Source organism: Trachurus trachurus, assembly GCF_905171665.1.
Source record: "Trachurus trachurus genome assembly, chromosome: 16".
Taxonomy (NCBI): Eukaryota; Metazoa; Chordata; class Actinopteri; order Carangiformes; family Carangidae; genus Trachurus; species Trachurus trachurus.
The window spans coordinates 24,705,660-24,720,480 of record NC_139902.1 but is presented as its reverse complement, the minus strand read 5'-3'; the positions used below and the strand labels follow the sequence as shown (position 1 = coordinate 24,720,480).

The 14,821-nt window shown below is 42.2% G+C and overlaps 1 protein-coding gene across 2 annotated transcripts in view; it reads right to left on the bottom strand.

Annotated features, from left to right (window-relative positions):
• Window positions 1–14,821, bottom strand: part of me1 (malic enzyme 1, NADP(+)-dependent, cytosolic) — an 80,114-nt gene that overhangs the window by 51,868 nt on the left and 13,425 nt on the right. The gene's annotated exons all lie outside the window — the stretch shown is intronic.

The window sequence follows — 14,821 nt, the reverse complement described above, 5'->3', positions numbered from 1 at the left end:
TCACATGGGCAGGGACGTCCTAAGAGGATGAGGCACATCGGGCGGTACATGTTGTGCTCAAGGGCACGTCACCTGCTGATGATTTCAGCAGTAGTTATAGGACTGTTGTTTTTCCAGCTCATATCAGTGTTTCAGCCAGTGGCCTTCAGTATAAGGCACATGGTATCTGTGTCCACCATTGACTGACAGACTGATATACAACACAGGACTGTGAAAACAAAGAGACAAAGTGGTAAATGTAAACGGCAGGTAGAGGTGACGTCAGGGTGGTCAGGTCCTGTGGCCGATTATATTGTTTCATAAGAGAAAAAACCACAGTTACCACAGTTGTAGCTACTATTTACTTTGCACATGTTGTGTATTATTTTTCATACAAACATAAGCAGCATTCAGAGAGAGAAAAAAAACAACATTCATTGTTTTAATTATCAGCCAGTATCGCAGGAATATTTCAACTTTTCCATAAAAGCATTTTTCATCTGCAACCTTTTTGCGTAAATTGATTTTGATCAAACACAGGTTGAAATATTCTTACTTCATCGAAAAAATTTGAAGGACTCAATTATAGAAAGAAATACCCTCAAAGGATCTGAATAGTTCAAGTGCCTCTGCTCTCAAGAGCAAGTCCACCTCCAAAGTCTAGAGACCTCGGTCTGGACAGTCCAAGAAAAGAGGTGAAATGGTAACCTGTGCTGTCCATAGTGTGCATCATCACAATGAAGAATATCATAGTTATCATAATTAAGAATTATATAACTATTATTATCTTTTGTAATGCAGATGTTTTTATTTGCCTCCTGTAAAACAGTCCTCATTGTGGCCAATCTTGCGGCCATCTTGGTGTTTACCTCCCCAGCTCGGCCACGCTCTGATAACTCTGAACTTTGAACAAATGAATATTTAGGAAAATATTCGGCGGTCCTTTCTGTTCAAACATTCCTGAGTGATGAGAGAGAGAGAGATGGCAGGTCAAACGTGTCCTCTGTTCTGGGTGGGTGTTTGCTCTCAGAGGGGCTGCCGACCGTTACCTCACACGCTGGCGTGATGTCTGCTTTCACCACTGCACATCCTCCATAGTACACACACACACATGTATGTACAAAAAGTTCCTGCTTCACTTTGGCTTCTATCGTGCTCACCCCTGACCTCTGAACAGGAAAATTAGAAAACGTGCACAAGTTTACTGTCAAGGTTTCAACCCTTGGGAGTGTGACCTTTGACCTGTGAGGTTATTCCACAGAGCAGACAACGATCCTACTGAGAGAAGGTGTCATTGATGTATGAGAGTAAGGTCATTCAGCTACAGATACAGCTCATCTGCATTTAAAAAAAATTAAACAAAAAGGTAAGGCTGGACAATTAATAGAATTTTAATCGTGATTTCAATTTTCGATCTCAAAACGTGTAGCCTATACAGTAATTGAAGAAAATTATGATTTTATCTATTTCCTAGACTATTCTGAAAGATCGAACAAGTTCTCTAGTGTGGTAACACTAGAAGCTCTTGCAAATCTATATCACACACAACAGCTAGGTTAATCCTCCAGTCAGCGCCACTGACCAAAGGCACTGGCTCATAATCTGGAGTTGGTCCCCGGGCGCTGCACTGTGGCTGCCCACTGCTCCTCAGGGATGGGTTAAATGCAGAGAAAGAATTTCACCGTACTAGCTGTATATGTGACAAATAAAGTACCTTTACCTTTACCTTTACAACAACAACAACATCCTTATCCAAGTGAACAGTCGTTTGTGTTTCTACCCACGTGTCAGTTATTCACGAAAGCAAATGTAATGAGTCATTGTTGGCTGCTGAGTTAGTTAGTTAGCTCCTCTGGCCTGTTGTTGCTGGTTCATAAATTGTGCGGGCAATCAAGAAAAATACAAAAAAAACCAACATATATAACATAATCATGTAAATAATAGTGATTTCAATATTGACCAAAATAATCGAGATATTTGCCATAATTGCCCAGCCCCATAAAATGGTTTAAATTGTGCCTAAAGTAGGCTACAATGTCTATATTTAAAATGGGAACAGCATCCGCCACTATTCTCTGCCAGTGAGGCATGATGTGGTGGGCATTGGGCATATTTTAATCCTTCCATCTATAAAAGACCAGCGACCCGGTGAAAGCCTCAGCCTCAACATGCCAGCTACTGTTGCTGACTGCTGAGACAGAAGCAAAGCTGCCTGCGCGCTGCAAACGTCTCTGTTTTGGATCCCGTCCACGGATGCTTGGCCCTGCCGCCACAATTTAAAAACCTTTCCAAGCCACCAGCACTTTCTGTGTATCTGGCTGTGTTAAAACGTTTCTGAGGTTGTTAAAAAAAAGAAGTGCTTGATCACACGAGACACACTAGTCGAGGGAAGGAGAAAAGCATATGACACAGAATAAGGCATTTGGAATAAAATGTGGCTTTTTTTTTGACGTCAGACGAGCCATCGGTGCCGACCACAGACATCTTCCAAATCGTATTAGACTTACATAATGTTGAATGTATAAAAAATGAGATAGCTTATAAATGGTTGGTTTTAGATTTAATCACAGTCACTCTTGAGAGTAACAGGACGTAAACAAGGAAAACATACAATTATAACATTTCCTTTTTTCTGCAGAACGTCTCTAACAAATGCTTATTGTCTACAATCAGGATTTACAGTGTGTTATTATATAGGTTAACACAGAATTGATAGACACTTCCAAGCAATATTTAAGTCACAGCACGAAATTATCTAAACACAACTGGAAAGACGGACGTCGGTTATTTCAGACAGTAAAGTACGAGTCCCGATCTGTCTGTCGTTCGCCGAGGACTGACACAGTCTGTACTTAACGGGCCTCAAATAGGCAGAAGCAGCTCTGAATTACAACCTTCCCCAATTATCAAAAAAGATTTTCTATTTTTCAGAGAGCCAGCTGTTCACTTCAGGCTCCATGTGTGTTTGGGACGCACCACTGCTCTGCTGTCTGCCACTGCTGACCAATGAGGAATATATGGAGCAAAGTCTTAAAATACACGAGGCAAACTGAGCTTAATACGAGGCTATAAAATGACATTCATTCCTCACACAGGCCCAGTCTGCTCTTTCATTAGCTGAGATACACTCAGAGTGCCACTCTTGTGCTCGCTCTGTGAGTATTATTGACAAAACTTCACACTTGCACAATGCAGTGCTGCAAAAAGAAAAGCACACACACAGCCACACACTCATATGCCCACATGAATAAGCACACATAAGCCTGTAATTAGCTGAAATACACTTTGTTCGTACTGGTTTTCACTTCCGTTTGAGATAAACAGCTCTTTTTGCACAGCTTGCATCGATACTTGTGCTTACATTTAACTTTTCTAGTGTTTTCACCATACATTTTTTTTCAGACTTCGTTTTTTACACTTCAGTTTTTATTCCTTGGCGGACCCATATCCCCCTAGCCTCATTAACAGCAGTTCAAAACAACAGCGCAATAAAATAAATCACGCTAAATGGCTCACACTGACCAAACCCAAGGTGCTGAGTGTTGATATAATTGATATAATACAGGGAATACATTTAAACCATTAAAGTTGTATCTCATTAAGAAGTAGCCACGGGTTATGCTAGACAGGTGGACTGCAGGAAAAAAAAAAAGGACAGGAAAGAAACACATATAAAATAGAGATTAAAAATAGTTTGCTGCTGTACTATATCACAGTGAGTCAATTTGACTGAAAGGGGCCATGAAAATGTACCATGCCTCATTTAGAACAATTATCCACTCAGCATGGACACTCAGATGCTGCCATAGTCACACACAAAATAGATACCATCACGCATTTGAGCCCAAAATCACATCCCCCCCCCGAAAAAGGAGCCGGAAGCTTGGACATAGGCAGGGTGGGTAAAGGGAGGTGGGGGTGGGGGGGGGGTTCATTGCAAGAAAGATTAGCAGTGCACGGTTCAAAGAATTTGGCTGGGAAAGTGTGGGAACTGTGACGCCACTTTTGAACAACGCCTTTAGCTTCTTAGTTGAGTATTGGCTTTGCGACGCCCCTGCCAGTCAGCACATAAATAGACCTGCCAATCTCTTCAACTCCAAGGTCCTATCAACTGGACTCTTTCAGTCAACATGTCCATCAGTCAGCCTTCTCAGGCATCCAGAAAAAACACCGTCTCTCAGCATCAGGCCAGTGTGACGTGAATATACTGCAAGGATATTGGGCCAAGGTGTTGAAAAGTCCTAATGCTTAATGTTCTGACAGCTTCATACAACGAGAATTCAAACTATGTGTTTTCTTTTTTAGTATGGCAACAGAAATACACCCTAAAACTCAATCCAGAGTGTTTGCTCCCCTAGAGGGAAAAATCTCCAACCTAACAGTCCCCGGTTGGCTCGTAATTGTTAAGTATGAACTTAAATGAGCTAAACATGCAAACAGATGAATCAGAGCTTTATCAAACCAAAACACATGTCAACATTTCCCTTAACTCGACGGTTTATGCTCATACAAAACCAACCTACACTCACAAAAAAAAAAAAAAAATGCACACTCACACAGTCATGTAGAAACACAAGCTGTCCCTGTTTGTTTGGCTGAATACAGGTTTTCAAATGTTGGCTCTCTCTCTCTCTCTCTCTCCCTCCACTGGAGCTCTAAACTGGGCCGGGTAGAATAAATCCACGAAAGCTTCCACATGTCCGCGACCACATCTGAAGTGCCCGCACCCTGTGCCAACACATGTGATGCCCGCAGCTCCATGTTCCAGAAGCCGTGGTAACAAACCAAACCTGTAATCTCCCCACTGGGCAGTGCCACCCCTTAACCTCGGACTGCTGCCATGCCCACCCCAAAACATCCAGCGGAGAGGAAACAGCTAATTAGTTCACCAGTGGGGCCAAACGAGAGAGATGCTCTTTTAAAACCCTGATAAAAAGCCTTTCTGTGCTTCCCATGGAGTTCAAAGGGTGGGTTTGTTGAAACCTTTGAGCGTAAAGATTCAGAAAGTTAAACACACTCCTACCTCAGCCTTTTAATTTTTTCTCTTGCCACAACCACACAGAGCTCTATGTAACAGCAGGCTTGTAAGACAGCAGAGCCACTCCCTACATTACAGTTACAATTTCCCCTCATCAGGAAAGAGTTACATTCCTTTATACCGCCGGGGGAGTGGATTTCCTTATCACAATATGACCACGGTTCATAAACGTTTCTCACACACTGCTCGCCCTTGATGTGTTTGAAAGTGAATGTGTGAAAGGCATTAAGTGAACGCACTGTACCATGCAGTGACAAGTTACACACGAGTGAAACAAATGTCAGATCTTGCAGAAGAAGAAATGGGTCGCCCGGCAACATGAAAAAGGCCAAACAGCTACGTTTACTCACTGGAGACTATATTAAAACAGCTGTGTCCTCAGTGACTCTGGACAAATTGTGAGAAATGAACCCTTGGATGATGTCATCAAGGTCGTCTCAGCGTGGCCTGGAGATGACAAATTTATAACACAAGGGCTGTAATACAGACTGGAGGCATGAATGGCATGGGCCTGCAGGGGAATGGAGGGAGAAGTTGATGGTTATCTATTATGGGAAATGAAGGATCCAGTATTTTGGGAGTCTGACCCATGGTTGGGGACAAAATGTTGGACTATCTCGTCCTCCGCTGCCCCGATGGTGACCAGTGGTTTTTTAAATCTGTCTCCAATTTCCTGCCAACTTAGTGGGAGTGCAACACTAAACTGAAGAGTCCCTTGCAGACAAAAGTGCTGACGTTCAACAGCAAATACAGTAACTGACAATCTGTATACTGTGCTGAAATACAGTTTATTGAGGTCTTGAGGAAAAAAAATCTCAGCACTAAAAAGCCTTCAATCTAATTGTGCTACAAAAAATTGAGTGTTTCTCTGCAACCAAGTAAAAATAGTCACATGGCAGCTAAATGGCCAAGGAGGCCTTGTTTTCTGATCCATTCGAAGACAGCTTACACGACGTGTGACACTGCAGGTGTAAATAGCCACATTGGCAAAAACACAAAATTGTTTTATCCGTTGCCTGACTTTGTACATAAAGTATCCAATGAGACGTACCAGGGGTGATACAGGTTAACTGCAGGAGACTACAGCACTTGAGGGAATATACTAGATCTTTTTTGAGAATCTTGCCTGTATCCTAAAATGAAAACACAAGGTCATATCTCTTCTTTTAAAATGACCTCTTCCTTCAGTTGTTCTTTTTCTCTCCTTTAAAAAAACAAACAAAACTAAGGTTGTGTGACTTTGAATCAGACTTAATAACTGGTTTCATAATTCATGTGTTGCCAAAGAAAAGACCTAAACCAAAAAAATGTAATGCCATCAAAAGCCTCTCCACGCTCTGGGAGAATTTTAAAATGATGTAATTCCACACAGCGTGTGAGATTCTCAGATAAGATGACAGGGAGGGAGGGAGGGAGGGAGGGAAGGGGACCTTCCTGCTCACACTCATCTACCCACCAATACAAAAATCCCACCTCCATGTAAAAATCTGTCAAAGTTCAGTTGCATGTTGCCTCAGTCCTGCCCCGTCTCTTTCCCTGTGTGTTCTCTGAGCCGCAGCGTCAATGGAAGTGCCCTCTGGTCTGGGAGAAACAACCCCTATTGAGAGAGACCTGAGCCTAACACGACAGAGAGGCCTTTCCCCATTGAGCCTCTCACAACCACAGTTGCAGATCAGACATGGAGACAAAAGCCCACAGGCCTTCAACGTGGAGAGGGCTCAAATGTTTGGCACTGAGATACGGGCCTGGCAGAGATGTGTGTGGCCACAGAGCACTTCTCTATTCAGCGCTGTGTGGGAGAGGGAGGGCTTTCTTTTCATGAGGGAGAGCTGAGGCACTACAAGAGATGGCCTTCTTGTATGACTTGTTTATCAGTAAAACCACTTGCTGAAAGTGATGTCTGCTGATAGCCATCTAAACCCTGCTTCCCCTCATTCATCTGCCTCGCATTGACGTTGCATTAGTGCCACCACCACGGCTTTCTTTTTTTAAATGTTTTTCTGAATGTTGAACTTAATGATTCGGGTCAAGTCAACAGTATTCATGAGGCATGTGAATACAAATTGTTGAGGAGGTTTTCAAGAGGTTAACAAACAAGCAAAAAAAAAAAACCCTGAAATGGACAAGCACATTACACTGAAAACAGCTGAAGTTCATCAGTCACACTGAAAAGCTATAAAAGTAATTTAGAGGCTTAAAAAAGGTGTTGATGGAGTTTAATCAACACTTTAAAGATGGGAAATTAAGCAGTAAAGTTGAGCTAAAGACTAGAGAGATCATGAGTCATCACTTTGCATACTTTGCTTAATCCAAGTCTAAAAATCTCAAATCCTCAAATCAAGACCAAGTCACAAGCCAACTTTTAATGTCCATGTTCATATGTTTTTAAGACATAATTGACATGAAGTCATGAGGACACATAAATTCAACTATAAATGAAGTGACCCCATCTGGCATGGAACAATGGCTATAGTCCTGTTTTTACGGTTTTGTTTTTTGTTTTTTCAGCCTGAATCTAATGAGTGGATTTTACCCCATGGAGGTTGGTTTATCTGCCCCATGCCTGCTTAGATAGTGAGTGACCTACAAATGAAATGGGACTGTATATTATTACCACTTGGAGGGGCAAAGAGCTGAACACTTTTGTGCTGGCAGCACAAAGAAGCACTTCTTCAATGGCTGCCAATACAAAAGTTGACTTTGAATAAACCTGAAATGAAACTGTACGGTTGGGGGGGGGGGGGGGGGGGGGGGGGGTGTGAGGCTGAAATTTGTGTAACATTGAACAGAACTGTGAGAAAGTCATTGACCGTGGTAGAATTCAGCCGCACACTGTTGTTACACCATATACCACGGTATCTGGATTCAGTTTTGGGGGGTGATGTCAGAGCTCCTCAGACCAGCAACTTCTCTGCAGCTGACCAAACAGAGAGCGGAGCGGTGCCGAGGCCTTCCCATAAACACCACCATCAGCGCCATCTATTCTACCCCGCTATTACTGCCACGTGGACCAGACTGTTTGTTACAGTTAGAGGTGCGGCATACACATCTCAGTTAATCATATGAATTGATGCAATCAGCAAAAAAAAGGACTAGTATCTGTCTGAGTAAGAGAAACAAACAATCAGACGGGGATTTGGACTTGGCATTGAGGTAAAGAGTTTTCTGGCCTCCAGCTGTCAGACACGCAAACATGAACAACGTCTTTATTCTGATGTCTGAAAACAATATGTGCCCTAGACATGCAAAGTAAGCCCATTTGGAAAGCAAACGCTCACGTGGGAGAAGAGTAAATATCAAGAGTCAGCAGAAGCTAAATTAGAAACTTGCTATCACAGGAAGCCTCCTGATGAGCTCACTGGTTTGGCCCGACGACGACGGCCCGCGCTGGGGGAGACGCTGGCCAACAGCTGGAGGAAAAACTGAGTCATATAACCTCCCCTTCTCCATCCCCGCTCTGCTGTTTATAAACACACACACTGATATGCATGCACACACGTATATATGTAAGTGCAGAATGCAAAAACAGCCATGCTAATGCAGATTTAAGTGCAATCTTTCTAAACAGGAACAGCCTCGTGCTTATCCGTGCAGATATATAAAGTACACACAGGTACATGCACCGGTGATGCTTCATAAACACACACCCTGCACACTAAGCTTCGCTAAATCCCAGTTCAGAGCGAAAAAGATGAACGGTGAGTCCATTTAATCCCGCTTCAGGAGAAGACCCACGCTCCACGACATCCTCATTGTCCAACAGCACACCATGGTGTCCACTTGTTTTATCAATAGCGGTATGTGTGTCTAGACTCTGTGAAAACAGCTGGTGGGAGTAAGAGAGTGGATACCCCAGCGGAATGACAGATTTATCCCATAGTTATCATAGTTGGGATTAAAGGACCGAGTCCAAAGATGAGAGAAATGGTGGGCTGAAGGATGACAAAAACAAAGAGAAGAGTGGGGGGAAAAAAAACACAAAAGTGGGAGGCGGGTTTTTCCTTTGATTAAGGTCAAAGGCAAGCGGAGGCTGGTGGGGTGACTGGACGCAACTGTGCAGTAAGAGAGGGCCAGCATTCACAGCTCTTTTAGGCTGTGATCAGCCAGCCGACCAGGCTCGTTATATAACAGCAAAACCACCAAACCACTCACCAGCACCACACTCAGCTCGGCCTCTCTCTGGTGCTGCCACGTAGAGAAAGAGAGAGAAAGGTCTGCCGAGCAGCAGGCAGCGCCTAACAGAGGCTGTTTCCTGCTCAAACGTGGTTTAAGCTTCGAGGAGAGGAATCATTTAAAGCTTGCACTGAGCAAGATTGTTTGGTAACACTTCATTTGTTTTTGTTGTCCAAATTATCCAAATGAGGACTCACACAGAGAAGAGTGACCCAGCACATTCCACATACGCTATTAACTCCATTATGAGCAGAAAGGTACATTCATTGGTGATGATGAATCTCTGCAGCATCCAAATACCCATTCTCCTTTCATACCAGAGATACGCATGTAATACTGGTTTAAGACATGTGGGAAATTCTCTTGTAACTGTAGCAAAAAGTACAGGATGCGTAAAGAAATAAGGAATAAAGGATTACAAGAATATAAATATATATTATACATATTTACTGAATGAAAGCTGTGCACCTATTCTTAAACATCATACCACTTGATGTGTGTCCTGCCCTTTTTACACAGCCATAATGAGGCAGCCTGCATGGTCTGTAAAAAACATAAAATAACAACCAATCAAAAGTTACATCTCAGATTAATCAGCACTACAGTCTCCCAAATTCTATTATCCTAAAGTGCTGTGAACAATTGATCCAGTTAGGAATTGGATCAACGCTATCACCAACCACTATAAAATTAGATATTGTTACAATATTTTTTCATACATTCAATTTAACAGTTTTGCATTCATGACTTGTTGCTGACATCAAATATTTATCTAGAGACAAACAACCTCACACATCCAGAGTCGCACCTACTGTATGGGTAACCTACTTTTAGAGTCACCAACATAGTCTGTTTATGGTCATTAATCAACCTACTGTGCTTGTCTCTGGAGGAACCCAGTGGGAACCCACTCTAACACAGGGAGAACATGCAAACTCCCCACATGAAGGCCTCAGGGCCAAACTCTTAACCCAGCTTCTTGCTGTGAAGTAACAGTGTTAAACCACTGCAGCACCGCGCCATCTAACTCAACCATAATGTTTTCATGACTTCTTATGCAACTTGAGGTGCTCTTATAGTGCAGCCAACTTAGTATGCCATCTGCACCCCATAGGCATACCTAGTTGCTATATTACGAATACAATGTTCCTGGTTTCCTTGCATGAAAAATGTTGACATCTAAAACTGAAACTGATATGCAATTAGCATGCTCAATAAAAAAATATTGGTACTGGCCTTCAGGAAAACCCTCACTATTCAAACTCTTAAGGAGATGGAAAGAAAGAGAAGAAAAAACAGGTGTCAAACCTCCATAGAGGTTTAGGTTTAGTGGTTTCCGGTGCACAGCACGGACAGCCAACGGAACCTAGTATAGTGACGTATGATGTGTTTTCATATGTTCTCTTACGTTTTACATTAAACTAAATGGGTAAATGTGTGTTGGAGGAGCGATAAAAGGAAACGGAGAAAGAGGGAGTGGAGAGAAAAATGAATGCATTCATTCATGTGAGTATATGCATGCATGTGTGGGTGTGTGTGTTCATTTGATGTGAAATACATAAAGCAGCTATGAATCTGAAAGGGGAGTAAGCACTGGACTGGTTCTCGTCCAACACAAATACTGACCCTCATACTCAGATTACTGACCCATCCCCTTTAACTTACTTCAGTCTCTCCTGAAATATTTGTCCTCTTCACTCATAAATCACCTGCAGCCCTCCATCTACGTATCTACGTATCTACGTATCGTTTCTAACTCACTATGGGTTTGACAGCATGCCTGCCGTCAATCATCCAGCTGTAGCATTGAATTATGGGATTTTCTCTCATGCAATGGGGGGTCTTGGGACCAGGGTCTGTGTCAATCATCTGAATGGTACGCCCATATGGAGTCCCTCCACCCCACCTCACCACCAGAAGCTCTTGGATTTCAGGGAATTTTCATGGTAAACTTAAACCACATCTTTTTCCTACTGAGCTACATGTCAGGCCCACGCTTCACAGGAATGCATTTCCTGTTTTCAAGGAAGCAAATCTAATGTCATCACTGCACTCATTGTTCCTGATGGCCGCAGCAGTCATCCGACACTATATAAATTCTGTAGGCATCAGCAATCAAGTGGAAACAGTAGCAACATAAGAAGGCCATGTATCCTGAAATGGAGCCGTCGTGCTGCGGCTACAGAGTAGTTCACATATGGCCTCAGAGAAATGTGACCTAAACTGAGTTTTTAATACCAAACCAAACCACATACTGACTCCCACCACCAGTTTGAGTATGGTGCTATGAAAAAATAGTTACATGCAATGGACCCTGTCCATCTATCATTCAATAGAAGATGTAATAAAGTCATTCATTCATAAAGATGTCATATGTACATTTTTGGTCAATATTCATATATATATTGTAAATCTATACAGCACCAAAGCAGTGAATGTAAGATTAATTCAAATACACTACAGTGAATAAAGGAATATGTCACCCACTGACTGGGTCTAAACTTGGACCTATCAGGTATATCAGGCCTTAGCTACAGAAGCAACAGGTAGCAGGTTGAATTCATGGTTGGTCTTTGTCTTCTCATGAGTTGTCACCCAACAGAAAATTAATATAACTAAGATATTACATTCATTCGTCTTCCTTATCGTATATTACCATATGAAGTAGAACCATCCTGTATAATTTAAAGGCATGCTTGCTTCACCCAAAATTGATAGTTGAAAGAAATTAAAGTTCTCCAAACCCTTGATGACGGTATGACGGTGAGTAGAAAATTGGTGAATTATCGATTTTGGGTGAAGTATCCCTTTAAGGTCAGCACATAATTGTAAAATACATACTTTTCAGTGAACTGCAGTATGAACTGTTATCTCTTTCTCTCACTCACTCTCTCTCGCTATGTGTGTGTGTATATATAGTTTCCATATACAGTTTACAGTTTATACAGTATATAAATGCAGCAGTCAGTGCTGAATCTAATAACTTTTCACTGTACTTTCACCTGGCTGCAGAGCCCGAGGAGCGAGCACAGGTTAAGTAATTTCCAAATATTACATTCGCGCAACAACAACCTGAACCCTTCCACTGGGACGTGACCTCACAAACCACTTCTGCTGCTTGTCACAATTGTCATCACAGTGTTGTCAGACTGATATCTCTGCTCATCACCTCCCCATCAAACCCTGATGATTGCTCTAACCCACTCCCATAAAAAAATAAATGCCTGCAGCTTACAGTCTCAGTTGGTTTTATATCTGCTTGCATTTAAGATGGGGACAGGCATGAGAAACACTATCATCTGTGTGGCTTCGCTTCTGGAAGTGGCTCAATCAGGGATTCCTCTCAAAGCTGAGCCAGGAAAGAACGTCTGATTATTTAATGGAGGAGGTGGAACGGTGCGGCTGACACCCGGCTAACATATGTTCACTGGAAGCCCGTCAGAAACCAGTCACAAATCAGTCAATTTGTCAAAGGAGAAAAGGTCTGCGAACACATCACATGTAACCACATAGCTGCCAAAAACACTTTCTGAGAATGTAGACAATTTGTCAAAAGAGTCCACTGGGTTAGACATTTGCTTTACTATAGTGGACACACCAAGTCGTAGTCTAAACATCCAGAGGCAGAGAGAAGGGTTAGAAAGTCTGAAAAAGCAGCAGGGATGTCTGTGCTCAATTCCCATGGAGGTGAAGCACTGACACGCAAATAAAAACGTAACGGCAAATAAAAAGGCCTTTAAATGACCTTTTCCACACTGACTTCATTTCAAAACGGCACACATGCCGGAGAATCATACGCACGCTGACCTCTGCCCTCTGACGAATATGACTGGGTTTCTGTTCGGCACATGACAGGTGCAACACATTTTCCCTAACAACCTAAAAACCTCTGACACCTCCGTCCTTCTCAGTTTGTCATCATGACGTGACCTAAAACTAACAAAGTGCACGGTGACAAGCTCAGCGAGGAGATCCAAACATTTCATAAAGGCTACCTTGAGGACGTTAAGTGTTTTTTTCTCTCTGAAGAGAGAGAGTGAAGGTTTTCTTAAATGGTCCTAATTGTACACAGAGAGTGAATGGGAGGTTTATTTATGGGCTCTGGCTTCTGCCTGCAGGTGTATCGTAGAATGGAAAACCTTGCACAACCTGATGTAAATTACTTTGTATGTGCATGCTTGCATGCATGGATGCATGTGCATGACTTTGTGTGTGTGTGTGTGTGTGCAAGAGAAACTGAGAGGGTATGTGTGTGTGTGTGTCCACTTAGTGTATTGAGGAGAAGCTTGAAACACTCCAGAGCTACTTACAGCTGCATTAAAGGGGAAGTTCCCACTCTGGTGGAAAAATCCATTACAAATGGCCACAATGGATCTTCTGTAACAACTTCATGTTAAATCAAATGTTTGCTCATGTGCCGCAAAGACCACCACATGAAAGGAGGAGAGATGACAGTTTTGTGTCTGCCATACATTTAATATCTTTAAGAGTGCCTGTGAACACACAGGACACACGGGGATTTGGTAAAGCATCGGTTTTCAACCACAGGATCCTATGAGAAGTTCTAGTGAATAATAAAGTTTGTCATCTTGAATAATATAACTGCCCTCAAAAAATGAATGTACAATCAACCATCAATTTATAATGATGTCACATTATGGCATTCAGCGCACTGAGGTATTATTGTGTATAACCAGAGCAACAGTTCCTGAAGGGAGAAAGCTAAGTCCAACACACAAAACTTAAGGTCGTTTTGAGTTTAAATCCACTGCAGCCATTTTCACCTGTCATAGTAGAACAAGACTTGTGTTAAAGACATTATAGCTACTAAGGACAGCTCCATGCTGTTCAAATCTCCCAATAAGCAGCAGTGACTGAGCAGGCACAACACCAGTGCACTAAAACTAAGGCATCAAAATGGAAATGTTTTGCATTTTCTTGATTTGCATTTGCACTTTTTCCTACAATAACATAAATGTCAACATATCTTCTGTCAAAACTCCTTTAGCAGAGCACAAGCAGATGAACTGTTACTGACAGATCTATCAGCATTTCCTGAGCAGGAACAAGCATAAAACATTGTGTGTCAAGGGCTAGATTTTTTTTTCTTTTTTTCTTTTTTTTTACACTTCAGGTGTGGGAGGCCTCAGCTTTTAGCTCACAGCACCACAGGTTTGGTACAGTATTTAGCATGTGTGAAACTGCATTGTCTTGAAACTCTGACAAAGGATTTATTACGTAATTACGATTTATTGGCAGATACTTAATTTAATGTGTTAGTCAGACATTCCTCTTTTTTACTGTGACATCCATATACACTTTCTGAGTTGATTTTCCAGAAGAGTATGTACAACATACCTTCTCTTTAACTCTACCTCTTGTTCTTTCCATCCCTTCCATAATGACATACTGTATTAGCTCATAGAGGCTTACAGAGACAGACAATCAAATACAGCTCTTTATCTCATTATCTCCTGTCTTACGCCGGTGTGTGACCATCAGTGACAGACAGGGCTGCACACTGAGTCTAGTAAAGCTGCCACAGGGAGAATCACCAGACCACCTGTGTGAAATGCCAGACACATAGTTTAGTCAGCGCAGAATGAGAGACAATAGCACTGAGCCTGGTGT